The following is an 18,325-nucleotide window of genomic DNA, read 5'->3' as shown; positions in this document are numbered from 1 at the left end:
AAACAAATAATCCAGTGAAGAAATGAGCGAAAGACATGAATAGATAACTTCTCCAAGGAAGACATCCAGATGGCCAACCGACACATGAAAAAATGCTCAACATCACTCATCCTCAGAGAAATACAAATCAAAACCACAATGAGATACCACCTTACACCTGTCAGAATGGCTAACATTAACAACTCGGGCAACAACAAATGTTGGTGGGATGCGGAGAAAGAGGATCTCTTTTGCATTGTTGGTGGGAATGCAAGCTGGTGCAGCCACTCTGGAAAACAGTATGTAGGTTCCTCAAAAAACTAAAAATAGAACTACCCTATGACCCAGCAATTGCACTACTAGGCATTTATCCAAGGGATACAGGTGGTCTGTTTCAAAGGGACACATGCACCCCCATGTTTATAGCAGCACTATCAGCAATAGCCAAAGTATGGAAAGAGCCCAAATGTCCATCGATGGACGAATGGATAAAGAAGATGTGGTATATATATACAATGGAGTATTACTCAGCAATCAAAAAGAATGAAATCTTGCCCTTTGCAACTACGTGGATGGAACTGGAGGGTATTCTGCTAAGTGAAATTAGTCAGTCAGAGAAAGACAAAAATCATATGACTTCACTCATATGAGGACTTTAAGAGACAAAACAGATGAACTTAAGGGAAAGGAAACAAAAATAATATAAAAACAGGGAGGGGGACAAAGCATAAGAGACTCATAAATATGGAGAACAAACAGAGGGTTACTGGAGGGGTTGTGGGGGGGGGATGGGCTAAATGGGTAAGGGGTAGTAAGGAATCTACTCCTGAAATCATTGTGGCATTATACACTAATTTAGATGTAAATTTAAAAAATTAAACTAAAAAAAAAAAAAAGAAAGAAAGAAAAGATATCCAGGTCTGGAAATAAGGCACAGCACCATAATGACAGTGATCAAGAGACAATGAGAAACCTGTTCTCACAGTTTAGACATCTGAATCACACCTTCAGAGATAACATATATTGTCCAAGAATAGGAACATTCTGAGCATTATGGCATTGAGCAAACTTTCTACACAAGTCCTCAAAACAGGCATTGTGTGACTGCATCATGTCAGTGGACCATACTTCATGTACTAGTCTATAACATTTCAGTAATGGTATAAAAAAGAAGAAATGTGACTAAACCTAAAAGGAAGATGGCAAGGATTATCTGAGAAGGATGGGAAGGGGAAGGGGAAGGGGAGGGGAGGGGAGGGGAGGGGAGGGGAAGGGAGGGGAGGGGAAGGGAGGGGAAGGGAGGGGAGGGGAGGGGAGGGGAGGGGAGGGGAGGGGAGGGTGATGGAATGACCCTGAATTGAGCAGGTAAAACACTTTAACAAAAAAAAGAAAGAAAGAAAGAAAGAAAGAAAGAAAGAAAGAAAGAAAGAAAGAAAGAAAGAAAGAAAGAAAGAAAGAAAGAAAGAAAGAAAGAAAGAAAGAAAGAAAGAAAGAAAGAAAGAAAGAAAGAAAGAAAGAAAGAAAGAAAGAAAGAAAGAAAGAAAGAAAGAAAGAAAGGGAAAGGATAATATTTTGTGCTCAATCCATCTTGGCGTATTTAAAAGACACTATTTTATTAGGATATTTTACTATTTACAGACTTTCATTTAAGTGGAAATTGTGACCATATTAGTAGTAACTCTCCACATATAAATCAACCTGGTTCCAGCTACATGCAATTTGCTCAGGCCAATAAAATGCTGGAATTTCAGCAAAAATTAAAAAATCAGTACGGCCTCATGAACAATGTCATTCATTTATTATCAATCCAACTATTTAGAACTTTTTCAATCTTTGGCTTAAAATCTTGTTCCTCATATATAGCATGCATCTAATCCGTTTATCATTATGACATTTTGCACAGTTTTTAACCCACAGTCTTTGTTCTCTTCTCCTGGTGCTCATATCTTTCTGTGGTTTCTGCCTAAACTGGTACGTTTGTGGTGCCATAAAACAAAATAGCATAGATAAGAAGTGATTATGAAGAATAGGGGTGATTTTAAAAATATAAAAGTTCTTGTGTCGGTAGTTTTGAAATAGTAAACGGGGTTTCTGATGATATATAAGTTGTTTTTCTGAAAGTACTTTCCGTATTTCACCTATCACCTAGCTCGCATTTTTCTGCCTTCTTTCTGTCTCTACTCTCCTCTACTTTCAGATGACCCTTTTTTCCTTTCTTTCTCTACTATTTTTTTTCCTTTTTCCCTCAACATTGGAGACTACTACTTTCAGATTGTTTTCTCCCTTCTTTCTCATAGGATCTTTCATGGGAAGTCTATTTGTGGGTGAACCCCAGCTTGTTTAGATGTAAGCAGAGGAAGACAGTCCAGATTCTCACCACAAGCCACATCTAAAAGTGAATCACTCTCAAGCAGATGGAGTTTCCCATAGGAACAATGTACTGTTTAGGGTTGTCATTCCAAACCAGAGTCAGCCACAAAGGAATCATAAACATGACCAACAATATGTCTTTTAAGTAAACATACAATAATTATCAACTACTGGAAAAGATCATTAAGGTCCAAGTCCCAAGAAATAAATTTTAAATGCATAAATTATATTGGTAGTTATAATATGGATCCCTATTATAACGTGAGCATCCAGAAAAGACAAAGGGCTGTATTTAATTTAGTTTAAACCTAATGTGCTAGGTATGAAAGAATTACTTTAAGTAAACAAGTGGAGAAAAATTAAGCAGTTACTCATCTGAGTAAAAGGCATGTGTGTGTGTGTGCGTGTGTGTCCACACACGCACACGTACACACACACATGCACACACACACACGTATTCAGCTTCTCTAAAAGTTTGAAATTACATACAAATTTAAAAGTATATAAAAAAACACAGGTCACCATCAGCACTCCAAATTACCAACCATCCATTTTGCCCAGGAATAAGAGGTATCCTTGGGTGTGAACTTGAATCATTGTAACCAGGAAAGTTCCCGGCAAACCAGGGCAAGTTGGTCACCTTACTCCCCACATACAGGATGAGAATTTATATTGGACATGGAAGAGAGGAGTTTCCTTGCTGTTTGGTTTGAATGCTAAGAATTCTTTATGCATTTACAGAAGTATAAAAAGAAGACATGAATTGCACTGTTAAGAGTGTTTGGCACGCTGGAGTAGTAACTTGTTAGGGGAAATTATGGAAATTGATATTTACTGTGCACCCTCTTTTAAAAGAATGACATTTAGCTTATAAATGTGTAAGTTCAATCATCAGAAAATACAATCAATATGCAAAACGCTGTATTTGCATATAAAGAGATTGCCTCTTTATGTGAAAGATTAAAAGAAACCAATTTCCCTCATGCTGCTGTTTAGTATCTAATGAGGGATTTCAACCTATTTGAACTGAGATCACTCTTTAGCATCCCATCCAAAGCAAAGTATCATAGCTGGCATGCACAATACACTGATTCTAAAGGGAAAACAAATGAACAGCAAAATTGTATTTTCAAAACACTTTAAACAGCTTTGATGCTTAGAAAGTTCATTTTTGCCAAAAGTAATGCCCATTTTTCTTTGATCTTAAAAAAAATTCATCTTTAGGGGCATCTGGGTGGCTCAGTAGGTTAAGCATCCACCTTTGGCTCAGGGCATGATCTCATAGTTCATGGGTTCAGGTTCTGCATCAGGCTCTGTGCTGACAGCTCAGAGCCTGGAGCCTGTTTCAGATTCTGTTTCCCTCTCTCTCTGCCCCTCACCTGCTTGCACTCTGTCTGTCTCTCTCTCTCAAAAATAAATAAACATTAAAAAAAATTTAATGCATGTTTAGAGAAATGTTCTCAGATTAGTATATATTTCAGTTGAGAAAATTTTTGAAAAATAGAGGCCAAAATCTCATCATATTACTACCATAAGTTCAGCATAAACCCATCTATAAATACACGTGAAGCTAAACGTAAGAGAGAAATTCTGAAAGATTTTTCTGCAAGATGTCTCAAATACCTGCCTTAAAATTCTCCTGCAAAAGAAGCTAGTAAATAAGCTGTTGAATTTCACAAATATCTTTTTTTTTTTTTTAATTTTTTTTTTTCAACATTTATTTATTTTTGGGACAGAGAGAGACAGAGCATGAACGGGGGAGGGGCAGAGAGAGAGGGAGACACAGAATCGGAAACAGGCTCCAGGCTCTGAGCCATCAGCCCAGAGCCCGACGCGGGGCTCGAACTCACAGACCGCGAGATCGTGACCTGGCTGAAGTCGGACGCTTAACCGACTGCACCACCCAGGCGCCCCTCACAAATATCTTCACACAGATAGTTTCTCCCTGCCAGCCTACAAACTACACCTCTCAGACTTTGGGACAAAATGTAAGGAAAACCATCCTTTACTTCTCAAACTGTAGTTTTGTTTTTGGAGATGCAACATTGACTAGAGGAAAGTAATTCGGATCAGTGCTCTCAAGGAAATAGATGAAGATTTCTGAACCTGGGATCCACAGATACAGTCTCAAGTATCAGGAGAGTACTGAGAGAATTTTGTGCATACGCATTCTTTCATTTCAGAGATAATGTCAATTGTTTCAACGAAGAGTCCGCACACTCTTTCTCTAAAGGACTGGATGGTAAATGTTTCAGGCTTTATGGGCCATACAATCTCTATCACAGCTACTTGACTCTGCCATTATAGCAAGAAAGCAGCCACAGGCAATAACAAAAAAAAATTGACGCATGACTATGTTACAATAAAACTTTATTTAAAAATCATGCGGGGAGGGGGTATTCAGATTAGGCCAGTAGACCAAAGTTTGATGACCTCTTATCTAAGTGAACATTCTACAACAGAATACTGTTATGAAACCTCACTGGTGTTTAGATTGCGTTTCGGAGAAGAATAGAGCCAAATAACATCAAGGCACGGTGTGTGAGTATGCCTTTATAAGTGATTCAAAAAGAGTAAGGTAGTGGAATAGGGAGTTCATTACACAGAACATGGCCTTAGAGGCATGCCAAACTAGAAAGCTCCTGTGCTCCGAGAGAGCAGTTTCATGTTCATATTGCTTTGTGGAAATACTGTCACTATGCATGGCAACTTTCAATAATTTTCCGTCAGTAAATATATAAATGCAGTGTAAAGGACTTTTTTCTTTACCAGTATTTTTTTTTCTTTTTGGCATCATTTCGGGGAATATATGTTTATATTGATTTTCTCAACAAGACAGTCGAGCGGTAGTTAAAAGTAACTTTACTGTCACCATCATCACCGTCATCATCATCGTTATCATCAAAGTAATAAAAAAAAAAAGAAAGTTTCATTACATAGGCATGATTGATTAATCATTGGCTAGGTGACTGAATTCATTTTCTAACCTCCCTTTCCTCCAACAGTATTGGGCTGAATCAAAGTTCCCACCTTCTAATCTGGCGCTTGTTCTTTTCAGTGAGCAGCTGCCTTCCTGAAGCTATCTAGTAGCCCACCTTGGCTCACCTCAGTAGCATAATGAAGACAGTCCTATCACTTAGGAAATGCCAAGGGTTTTCCTGTGCCAGGAAATGAGGACAAAGACCATATATATTGTTTATTATGCCAGAAAACCTTCAGGAAATGAAAAGAATGCCAGTGAAAGTAGAGCTTAGGAAGCAAGGGAGAATGGTGTAAAACAGGAGTTGCCAAACTTTGCTGCACACTGGAATCATGTGAGTATCTTTAAAAAATAATGATGTCTGGGGGCGCCTGGGTGGCTCAGTTGGTTAAGCGTCCGACTTCGGCTCAGGTCATGATCTCACCATCAGTGAGTTCGGGCCGTGCATCGGGCTCTGGGCTGATGGCTCAGAGCCTGGAGCCTGCTTCCGATTCTGTGTCTCCCTCTCTCTCTGCCCCTCCCCTGCTCTGTCTCTCTCTGTCTCAAAAATAAATAAACCTTTTAAAAAATTAAAAAAAAAATAATAGCAATTATGTCTGACTGCTACCTTAAGATATTCTCATTTAAATAGCAAAGTGTAAAACCAAGGCATCAGGATTTCTTTTCTTTTTTTTTCCCTTAAAGCATACCATGTAAATCTAATGTCGAAAATGTTTGGAAACCACTGATATAAAGTAAGGTTGAAAGATAGACAAGGACTAAATCAGACATAACCTTATAGGGCAGGGTATAAATTTCTTCTAAGTGCAATGGGAAACCACTGGAAGTCTTAAGTAGGGAGTGATAGAACTCAATTTATTTTTATAATAGCTATATGATATACTGTGAAACACAGTGAAATACAAGAATAAGAATGGGACAATGAAGACCAGTTAAAAGGGATGCTAATGTTAGAGTAGACATTGAGGCTCTAACAGGCTACCTGGAGGGCAGCAAGGAGGAAGTCATGGCCAGCCAGGCAAGGTCAGAGGCCTGTCCTGGTAGCACTCCACAAGAAGCTCAATCAAACCAGACAGGCCCAAGATGATGGATACTGTGACCAAATTAGGAAGAAAAAGGTTGAAACCCTGCTTATCACTCCAGATAATGAGTATTCTACCCCCTAGTTAACAATTGCAGATAAAAAGACAGAAACTCACGTCCCAGGGACGCAGCTGTCTCCCTCTCTTGAATTAGCCCACTCTCTTAGCTTCAAAGTGTACTTTTTGCTTTAATACATTTTCCTGCTTATGTTACTCATCTGTGCTGTGTGTCTGTCCTTGAATTCCTTCTCTTCTTGAGACAAGACCAAGAATCTTCAGTGACTCTTCCGAGTCTGGCTGGGTTGAGGCCCCGGGGCCCAGGTCTCCCCAGTTCACCCGATGACACTAAGAGGATGAATCAGAAGACTTGATTTATATTTTTAATGTTTATTTATTTATTTTGAGAGATAGAGAGCACGAGTGGGGGAGGGACAGAGAGAGAGAGAGAGAGAGAGAGAGAATCCCAAGCAGGCTCCATGCTGCCAGCACAGAGCCCAAGGTGGAGCTGGAACTCACAAACTCTGAAATCATGACCTGAGCCAAAATCAAGAGTCAGACGCTTAACCAACTATGCCACCCAGGTGTCCGACTTGATTTATATTTCTTGAAGCATGGGTGATACAGAAGACTGGTGTCTGTCCCAGAGCTGAAGAATTTAAAAGCCTGGAAGTGGGTAAAGTGGATAATGGTAGCCAAGAAGATGGCTTCAATGTGGGATATAATCTTTTCTATCAACAAGTCGATGTGCGTGTTTTTCCTCTGAACTAGGGAAGTGACCTTGTGTCAGACCTCAGTCAGACAAAGGGACTTTGTCCAGGAAGTGTGGTAGAGACCCAGGTATAGACGGACCAACAAGAGTTGAAAATTGTCAATGGGAAAATGTCAGAGAACTACCAGTGAGCAGTCTTCAGTAATGGGAGAACCTCCAAAGAACCTATGCAGCCCACAACAGAAGAAAGAATCCATTGTAAAACACTGGCCAAGCCAGACAGTGTTTCACCAGTTCACAACAGTCCCAGGAAAGTAAGGCCATTACTGCCCCTTACTTTCCCTTCTCTTCTTCGTTCCATCTTGGAGGGGTAATGGCATCTATACCTTGATTTTATGAACTGTGGGGGTAGAGGATCAGGGGCAGAAACACAAGGCAATAAAATAGAAAAGAAGTCTCCCATATCTCCTATTCCTAGCAGGCGCAAGCAGGGAGAGTGGTAGGGCCCCCAGAAGTAGAACTCATCAATATCATTCTAGTTTCTTTTTCTAATCATGAAAGGCACAACTTCCAGACCCTTTCGTTTACATGGGGCATGTGACTATGTGCAACTGAAGAAATGGGACTGGAAATGCCATGTGTCGCTTTCAAACGGTAGCAGCGAGAAGACTCTGTGTGACCCTTGCACAGCAGCAGTAAGGAGGTGCCATATCAAAATGGCAGCATCCCAAGATAGATGGCTTTTGTTGCTGAGTTACTGCAAAGAGGAGTTACTACTTTGGTCTGGAGAGGACTTAGGGTAAGTAAACAAACAAAAACAAACAAACAAAAACCCAAAACTACTGGGGGTTTGTCTGTTACCACAGTATAACCTGATCCATCCTAATTAATACAAGGATGGAAGAGTTAACCTAGAATAAAATTTGGAGTTTCTATTACTACTTGGGACTGAACATACTAAAACTGTTTTAGGGGTCAAAGAGCCTAGAGGGCTTTATTATCTCAGAGCTTCTTTGAGATTTCATCCAAGGGCAGGGAAAAACTAGCACACAGAGATTTGCAGAGCAGTTGGGAGACAAAAAAGCATATTGCTTTATTATTTCTGCCTCAAAATGCATGCTTCTATTAGGCTGATTATGGAAGGTTTCTGGAAATTCTCACTAGCCTAGATCAACCTATTTAAGAGATCACTCCATGTAACAAGGAAAATATTAGTGCATAGATTTTTAAAAACAGGTTTACTTCCTTTGAGCTTCAGATATGGATAAGGTTAATTCACAAAGGAATGGAAAGGACTACCACCCTCTAGGAGTTAAGATTTTACGCCTCTGGAAGATTTTTTATAACTTGAATAGGCTGTCATGCCATCAACTAATTAAAAAGACAATTTTCATTGCCTTAGATTACTGTTGGCCGTCTCTGCCATGGCAGTTGGGATGGAACACCATCACTGCCTCAGCTATGCTATTTGAATATCCATATGCATTGTTTAATTGTGGTAGATTGCAAAAATGGCCACAATGCTCGGCTTTTGGTCTTCTCTGTCCCTTCAATCTGGCCTAGTCTTTTGAGTTGATTTGGACAACAGTCTGAGGTGGAAGGAACAGAGTTCAAGTCCTAAGCCTAGGCTTGGCCTGGCTTCTTGGAATGCTGGAATTGCCATGTAAATAGGTCTAGGCTAGCCTGCCGGAGGGTGAGACGTGTGCAGCCCAATCACTTTTGTTGTCCCAGCTGGTGATCAGCCACCCTCCAGAGAGACCTCTGCCAGGCAGACCTTTAGGTGGCCGCCAACACATGTGGAATCCCAGCTACGACCAGACGAACCAGAAGAATAGAACTCCCCAGCTGAGACCTGTATGCAAGACCCACAAGATTATGAGCAGAGTAAATGGATGTTTTGATTCATTAACTTTTGGATGATCAGTGAAATGATAAAAGTGGTTGAAAAAATAGGGATGGAATACATATTGTTTGTAAGGAACTCTGCTAATTAATTACAAATGGTGACAGAAAGGAAAGGCTTATTATTATGGAACAAATGCCAGGTGTCATAAATGCTACATTTAGGCAGAGAGGGTTAGGTTTTATGGCTGTGCATGTTTAGGTCTTGTATTAGTCAGCTTGGGCTGTCATAACAAAATACTATAGACTGAGTGGCTTCAACAACAGAAATTTATTTTCTCACAGCTCTGGAGGCTGGGAAACCTAGAGTCAAGGTGCCAGCTCAGTGGTTCCTGGTGAGAATGTTTCCTGGCTTGCAAAGGATCCTCTTTTCATTGTGCCCTCACATGACAGTGTCTCCTCATCTTATAAGGGCACGAGCCCCATAGAATGAAGGCCCCGCCCTTATGATCTCACATAAATACGGTCATCTCTGTCACATATATGTCTGTATACTCATGCATCTGCTTCTGGGCTCTCCATTTTATTTCATTAGTCTATCTCTGTACTCACACCACATTATCTTAATTATCATAGCTCTGTAACTAGTCTTTTTGCAAGTAAAAGTAGTCTTTAAATCAAATCGTATTTGATAAAGCAAAATAGAAAATTAATTTTCAAAGTGCACATACACATCTTACTTGGCATTTTTATTATTTCCCTTCTCACATATTTTTATTTTTATATTTTAGAAATAAATTGTCAACTTGTAATATTATTTGAATAACAAAATAGAAACAGTTAGATAAAGTAAATGGCAAAGAATGTTTCAAGTCTATCAGATATTCCTACACTAAAGTTTTACTACAATGCATCTACAAAGGCCTTTATACAAATTTTGTATTTTTCACTGTGCAATGCTGAGGAAGTATTGCTGTTATACTGTTTTACATTTGAAGTGCTTTATATTTTCTTCATGAAACAATGCTTTAAAGTATACATATTAAAACATAAAAGTTACATGTTAAAACATAAAAGAATGAAAAACTCAATTCTAAGAATATTACTGGTGGACTACTAGTATATTTTTTCATAATTTATACTCCAGCCGAAGCCAAGATATAGATCATTTGCTCCCCTGACATCATGAAGATATTTTCCTGTGTTGATAATTTTGTCTTTTCCACTCAGATCTTTAATCAGCCCAGACTTGATTTTATGTGTGTTGTAAAATAGTATTTTGATTTGTTGTTCAGATGGATACATTTGGTCTGAACAGTATTTTTGGAAGAGATTGTTCATCGTCCACCAATCTTTCAGGCCATCTCTGTCACATGTATGTCTGTATAACTATGCATCTGCTTCTGGGCCCTCCATTTTATTTCATTAGTCTCTCTCTGTACCCACACAACATTACCTTAATTATCATAGCTGTGTAATGAGTTTTAATATCCAATAAAGCAAGTCTTTGCACTAATTCCTCTATTTCAACACTGTCTAGTTATACGCACCCTCTGACTTTACATATAAATTTTAGAATCAGCTTGTCAATTTCCATGGCAAGAACATGCTATGATTCTGACTGGAATCTTTTGGGGGGAATAAATTAATATAATTTATCTTTTCACTTACATGGTGGTTAAAGTCTTTTAATAAATCTTGAAATTTTTCTCACAGAATTCTTGAACACATTCCGCCAGGTATGTTTTTACGTAGTTTGTATGCTTGGTGTTATTATAAATGTTACCTTTAAACTTTCTGTTTGTATTCTTACATTTATTACTGTAACTTAGGAACATAATTTATTTGACTATGCAGATTTTTATTTAGCAACTTCCCCTTACTCTTGTATTGATTGCAATAATTTATTTGTAAGTATTTTTGGTTATTCCTTTGCAAATGATTTGCAAATGAGTTTTTATTTCCTTATTCTTTCCAATCCTTACACACTTATTTCTTTTTCTTGTCATTCTGCACTAGTTAGAAACACTGGTAAAATATTAAATAAAAGAGGTATTGCTTGGAATCTCGGTCTTCTTTCTGAACTCAGAGGTAGAGCCTTCAGTGGGTTCTCACTGTGTATAAAGTTTACCATTGATTTAGAGTCATATTAAGGAAGTTCCCCTCTGTGTCTAATTTTTCAATAACATCAACATCAATGAATTAAGTGCTCTTTTTGTAATTGTTGAGGGATCTTATGATCTTTAATTTCATAATAGGGCAATTTATATTAATTAACTTTTTCATATTGATACAACTTTATCTTCCTGAAGTAAAATCAACTTTGTCATCATGGATTATGCCACTTACATTTTATATATATGTTCTAAATGCTTTTCGCTAATCATATTACTTATGATTTTTGCATCTATGTTTCATAAATAAATTTTGCTCATGATTTTCTTTCTTTACTATCTTTGTTGCATTATGGTATTAAAATCACACTAGCCTCATAAGTAAGTTTTCAGTGCCCTGAAAAAGTTTGATTAAGATTGAAATAATTTGTTACTTGAACACTGGTTTGACTTGATAGAGACTCTGTGCTTAGGATTTTCTTAGTGGAAATATTTTTGACTACTGATTCAATTTTCTAGTAATTACAGGACAATTCAGCCCTTCTAATTCTTCTTTAGGGACATTTGCTTATATATAATTTTTTTCTGAAAATTGGTCAACCTAGTTGAATTTTTTAATTTATAGCATACAATTTTTATAAAACTGTTACAAATATTAAAAATCCCAGAAATACCCAAATGAGTTATAACTTAAGTCCACACAAAAACTGCACATGGATATTTATAACAGCTTTACTTATGATTGCTAAAACTTGGAAGCATAACATGTCCTTCATTAGGTGAATGGATAACAAACTGTGGTGTATCCATGCAATGAGATATTTTTCAGCAATAAAAATAAATGAGCTATCAAGCCATGAGAAGACATGGAGAAAGCTTACATGCATGTTGGCAAGTGAAAGAATTCAATCTGAAAAGTCTGCATGCTGTATAATTTCTATTATAGAACATTCTGGAAAAGGTGAAACTATGAAGACAGTAAAATATCAGTGGTTGCCAGAGGTTGGGAGAGGCAGAGGTAAGGGTGTATAGAGAGCACAGGGGATTTTTAGAGCAGTGAAACTATCCTTCATGGTACTGTAATGTAGAGATATATATTACACATTTGTCAAAACTCATAGAGGGGCACCTGGGTGGCGCAGTCGGTTAAGCGTCCGACTTCAGCCAGGTCACGATCTCGCGGTCCCTGTGAGTTCGAGCCCCGCGTCAGGCTCTGGGCTGATGGCTCAGAGCCTGGAGCCTGTTTCCGATTCTGTGTCTCCCTCTCTCTCTGCCCCTCCCCCGTTCATGCTCTGTCTCTCTCTGTCCCAGAAATAAATAAACGTTGAAAAAAAAAAAATTAAAAAAAAAAAAAAAAAAGAGAAAAAAAAAAAACTCATAGAATACACAGCACAAAGAGTGAACTCTAAACTGTTAACTTCAGATAATGATGTATCAACATGGGCTCATCAACTGTAACAAATATTCACATTAATGCAAGGTTTAATAATAAGGAAAACTATGCTCAGGGGAGAGAATGGGTGTATGGGAATTCTCCATATTTTCGGCTCAGTTTTCTGTAAACTAAAACTAATAGAAAATAGTCTATCAACTTAAAAAATAAATAAATAAGTATTGTATTAATTTACCTCTTCTCATGTTTCCTAGTTCCTTTTACAATTGCATCAACCTTTAAACATATTTTTCCATTAGTATATTACATTTTTATAATGATGGAATCCACAGCTGTCTAAGTCTTGGACCTAGTTTCTTCTTTTACAAACTCTTTATGTACCATTGAAACACTACATTTTTTCCTAATTGACTTATTTTTATGGGTATATTACTTTGAGAGACAGTTTTAAGAAATGTTCTCATTAATGTTGATTTCCTTCCTGAATAACCATTTTTTAATTAGAGCTTTATTATTGTTGGCAAATTGCAATATTTTTCAAGGTCAATAACATTTGCTAAGCACCAGCTGCACCAACTCAGATAATTCTTAGCTTACCTCAGTGTATTTTTGCTTAAAATGGTCAATTTAATAAATTTATTTATTTACAGTAACACCGCTGGTCACATAAATCCATCAGAGCAGATATTCTGCAACTTTAGACAAGTTCCATAACCCTGATATATTAATATTTTCCCAATGACCATGGGCAACAGAAAAGAACCAATTTAGGCAATTAAACAAAAGTATATGTCTCAGGACACCCTATTTCATGTTCTCTTTCCTTTTGAATGCAACCCATCTGCACAAAAATGAAAACTTATGTATATAGCCCTATGGTTGCCTAAGATAATCTGGTTTTGTTTTACTTGAGATGTTAGGTTAATATGATTTTCTTGAACTTCAGAATTCAATCCACCCTTTTCATTTTGGACAGAAATTTTCCCCTTAAATTACAAATGATCTACAAAGTTAAAGGAAGTCATAAGTTTGATTCTTTTGCATTGAGTTAAACAGCAAGTTGAAAATATCAGGCTTATTTTATGATATTCTCTGTAATTTAGCAGAAAATTTATATTCTGAGATTAGTTATAATTTTTCTAGTATTTGATTCATATTTTTTTCTTTTGTTTATTAAATTTGTGGGAACTACATGCATGAAAGTCACAGGAAAAAAATCTATCTTAATACACAAATTTTGAGGTTTAGTTTAGAATTCAAGTTCTTTTATTTAGGATAAACTCAAAATGAATTAAATTATTCCTGCTTAAAATTCCAAAATATTATGAACTATAATATTAACAGGAAGAAATTATGAAAATAATCTTTTCTTCTTTGATAATGTACTCATGCCTTGGACTTCATTGTACATTTTCACCGATAGATCTTGGGCACAGAATTTCTATTTAGCTAGTCTGGAGCAGGCATTTTTTTAACTTTCTTGAATAAAAAAAGAAACGACTCATAGTTCGATACTTACCTTTTAAAAATGACCTCTGAGGTGCCTGGGTGGCTCAGTCAGCTAAGTGTCAGACTCTTGATTTCAGCTCAGGTCATGATCTCACAGTCCTGAGTTTGAGCCCCCTGGTGGGGCTTCGGCTGAGAGTGTAGCCTGCTTCAGATTCTCTCCCTCCCTTCCACTCTGCCCCTCTCCCCCTTTGTGAGGGCACTTGCACACATGCATGAGTGCACAGGCACATGCTCTCTCCCTCTCTCTCTCACTCTCTCTTTCAAAAAACTTAATAAATAGAATAAATAAAAATGACCTCTGAAATTCAAATTCTATAAAAAATTCTAAAAATCAAATGTGTACACTAGGTCAGTTGATGAGAAAACAATTGTGGAATTACCATCATTGAATCTGTCAGTGTTAATCAAGGGGAGAATCCAAACCGAGTAGTTTAATTGAGGACATTAATACAGACTACTAGCTACAAAGGAGGAGGAAGGTCTACAAGACAATCAGGGAATGGTGAAGACACCCAGAATTTCACATCAGCAGCCAAAGATTAGTGTCAGACAAAAGTCATTCTATCTATCTATCTATCTATCTCTATATATCTATATCTATATCTAATATATATACATATATATACATATATAAATATATATTTACATATATATGTATGTATATATATATGTGTGTGTATATATATATATATATATATATATATAGAGAGAGAGAGAGAGAGAGAGAGAGAGAGAGATAGGGAGGAGAAGAGAGAGAGGGAAAGAGAGGAGAAGCCCAAGCAGGCTCTGCACTGTCAGCACAGAGCCAGACACAGGGCTCGAACTCACTAACTGTGAGATCATGACCTGAGCTGAAATCAAGAGCCCGACACTTAACAGACTGAGCCACCCAGGTGCCCCAAAAGTTATTATAGAGTTGGACAGACATCTAGAGTTGATGCTTCAAAGGCCCAAGAATACAGAGCATCTAGACAGAAGCTGGAACCACAGAGAAACAGCCACTCATGAAAGTAAGGCCCAGGTGGGGACTGGGATCATGGCAAGGATTGGCTCAACAGAAATTGTGGCCACAGAGAGAAGGTCTGCTAGAAAGGGATGGAATTATGGAGACTCAGTCTATGCTAGATATATAGCCAAAAGCCAAGAAAAAAAGGTGGTGAAGTAACCTGGCTTCTCTCCCTTAGTCCTCCACTTTTTCTATTTGGTCTCCCATTAGCCATATCTATCCAGAAAACAAATGTCAAAGGGGGTATGGAAAATCAAGTTTATGGAAATCAGGACCCTGAGACACTGAACAGAAGAGTAACAAATTAATCTTTTATCAGAGTGAAATAGTCATGATCTGGGGGAATTTGACAGAATATCTAGAAGTAAGGACGGAAAAGATTAAGAAATGCAGGGTTAGGATATATATATATATATGTATATGTATATGTACATGTATATGTATGCATATGTATAATGACTATCAGTAATGTAACAGACAAATATTTACAGTTTCAGCACTTATATTAAGTTTTATGTCAAAGAAAAATTCTCAGGGATGTTTTTAAAACATATACAAGTTCTTGCATCAGTAGGAAATCTTGTTTTATGAAGTTCTTGGCAAATTTCTTACAAGGGCAACCTCTTATTGACTGCATATGATGTGCCATCATGCACAGGGCTATACATGCACTTTCTTATTTCATCTTCACAAGAACTCTATGAAGTAGACACTATTGTTGTCATTTTGCAGATGAAGGGAGAAAGACTAATTGTCTGAGGTCACAGTGGTGGTACGTGGGAGAATTCCTATTCAAAGCCCTGTTTCCTGATCTTCAAGCTCTGTCTTGGTCACCATGTAATTCTGCCCCAGTCAGTGCTGCTTGAATGAAGTTTCATTATGTGTTATTCATAATCACCTTTCTGAGCAGATGGCTCTCTCCCACTTCCACAAAGCTGGATCACAATAATGATGGTTAAAATTAAATAGGTGTTTTATATTCAACCCACACACAGAAGATGAAACCATTCCTGCTTACGTGAGATTTTAAAGACTATCTATGTACAGTTTTATCTCTTTAATCATCTGTAACTACTCTGTTATTCTCTAAGATGGCTAAGGGGATAGATAGACTGAAGCAGAGAAAGAAAGCATTCATCTACAGTCAGGGACTAACCTTCACCCAAAACAGCCTCCAAAGTTGCTTAGCTTCCAGGACCTTGCTGGTTTTGCTTGTCAGTCCTAAAGTGGAAAAGCATTTGGTGGTCAACACTGACCTACATTGCTACCTTTCCCTGGTCAAAGGAGGCTTAGCTGATGACCATGTCCTCATCCTGCCCATCGGACACTATCAGTCAGTGATGGACCTTTCATTCAGCAAGATGGCGGAAGAGGTGGAGGAGTATAAGACTACACTGAGACCTTTCTTTAAGATTGAAGGAAACGGTGTGTTTTATTTTAGAGAAATTATAAGAGCTATCACCTCCAGCTACAGGTCATTTTTGTGCCACTCAGCCACTGCTTCAAGAATGGCATTAAAGATGCCTTCGTTACCCAGGCAAAGGAACAACAAATAGAACCAGCTGTTGGAAATCCAGAGCACTCTGACATCAAGCCCATTGCACAACCGAGAGCAACATATATTTATGTTGAACTTGACAGAGGAGAGAAACTTCTCCACAGAATTAAAAAAAAAAAACATTTTCCCTTGCAGTTGAGAAGGAAGGTGCTGGCCAGTGAAGCCATTCTTAATATCCCTGACTGGTCTGACTGGAGGCAGTGTCAGACAAGCAAGGTAAGAGGTGACCCTGGCTTATAGCTTCTGGAGAGACTTTGAGCCTTTTGACTTCATTCTGGATGACTAAGCAAAAGGAAAGCCACTTTATGAATTTCACAGGAAGTAGTAGCAACCTGTTTTTAAAGAAACTAGTTTCTCAGGAGACTCTCATGGAAACTGTCTGCAGCAAAAAGGTCTAATATTGAAATTTTTTTTTGGAAAAAGTCACATTCTAGGTTGAAAACCTTATGTTAAAAGCCTGTCTGTTATCCAGCTCCAAGTACAGATTGTGTTTATCAACATTAAAAATAAAATCAAGAAAAAAAACCATTTAAATTATCAAATAAAATCCAAATGCTTTACCATGAAAAAAAAATGCAGAGTAGGGTTAACACAAAATCTGATATTTTTGCTTTATACTAAATTAGCAGGTATCTGGTTGACTATTTATTTATTATTAATTGCTGATACAGTGATACTGACAGGGTGTGTGTGTGTGTGTGTGTGTGTGCGTGTGTGTGTGTGTGTGTGTGTGTGCTGTAGGGAAGGGTGTAGCATGCTATTCCAGAACTCTTTCTCAAAATTGAATAAGACAATGGCACTCTAGAACCTGATTTTTAATGGGTATCAGTACTCAGAAAAATAAAAGATAACGCTATTTACTAACCAAATTTCATCCTTATATATTCCTGTACAATGCTACCCAGATGACAAACTGAACATGTTTCTTGAAAAAATGTCCCTGGGGGAAAAAAAAGGAAGTAAAGAGAAGAACCTCACTCTTCAGTTGCACCCATTCGGCATCATGAAAATCTGTGGGGCCAGCATGGCATTGGGTAAAGGGCACTTATCAAGGACTCAGGGGTCCCACCTGTGCTCCTCCTTAACTCTATGACCTTGGACATGTTACTTGGCTTCCTCTGATCACAGTCATTTCTCCACAGGGGGAAGCGACTACTTCCTGCTTTTCTACCGGGAAAATGTAAGATGAGATGATTGATGTTAATATACTTTGCAAACTAAAATGATATAGAAGTTTAAGTTATCATAAAAATTCTCCTGAGTTTTTCTATATTTGTCTAGATATATATACACACACTATAAATGTTTTTATATACAGACACGCACACACACACACACACACACACACACAGGCCTGAGAACCAAGTGCCATGCCATGTATATGATGCACATGTCCATGTTAAAATGCATGAATCATGAGGGGTATTGGTGGGGTGTGGAAAAAAGACCCATAAGTTTGATGCACTGTAGCAATTGCCTTGACCTCTATCTTACTGGTAATCTCTCTTAGCATGTCAAACAAATAGCAGAGGGAGGAGAATGGTGTGCCTTTCATTCAATGCTACAAAAGGCACATATGGCAGAAAATCAAGCTAAATTATCAAATTATATTGTAGCCCCCAAAAGATTTTCCTTAGTGAGATAGAGAGGGAAAAATTCATCATTTCATCTCGATTCTCGATTTAGAAGAATATGGGATGGTACCATCTCATAGAAATCACAAAATGAACTTTATCATGATTGACTTCTAGAAAAATAACAAGAAATGTGAAAATTATCACAA

The 18,325-nt window shown here is 37.7% G+C and overlaps 1 pseudogene; it reads left to right on the top strand.

Annotated features, from left to right (window-relative positions):
- The first annotated feature begins 7,674 nt into the window (after window positions 1-7,674).
- LOC112862673 (CWF19-like protein 1) lies at window positions 7,675-16,828 on the top strand (annotated as a pseudogene).
- The last annotated feature ends 1,497 nt before the right edge of the window (window positions 16,829-18,325 follow it).

The sequence above is a fragment of the Puma concolor genome, chromosome B2 (assembly GCF_028749965.1).
Source record: "Puma concolor isolate L17-30 chromosome B2, mPumCon1.1.hap2, whole genome shotgun sequence".
Lineage (NCBI taxonomy): Eukaryota > Metazoa > Chordata > Mammalia > Carnivora > Felidae > Puma > Puma concolor.
The sequence above is the reverse complement of the archived record's forward strand: the minus strand, read 5'-3'. Positions and strand labels throughout refer to the sequence as shown.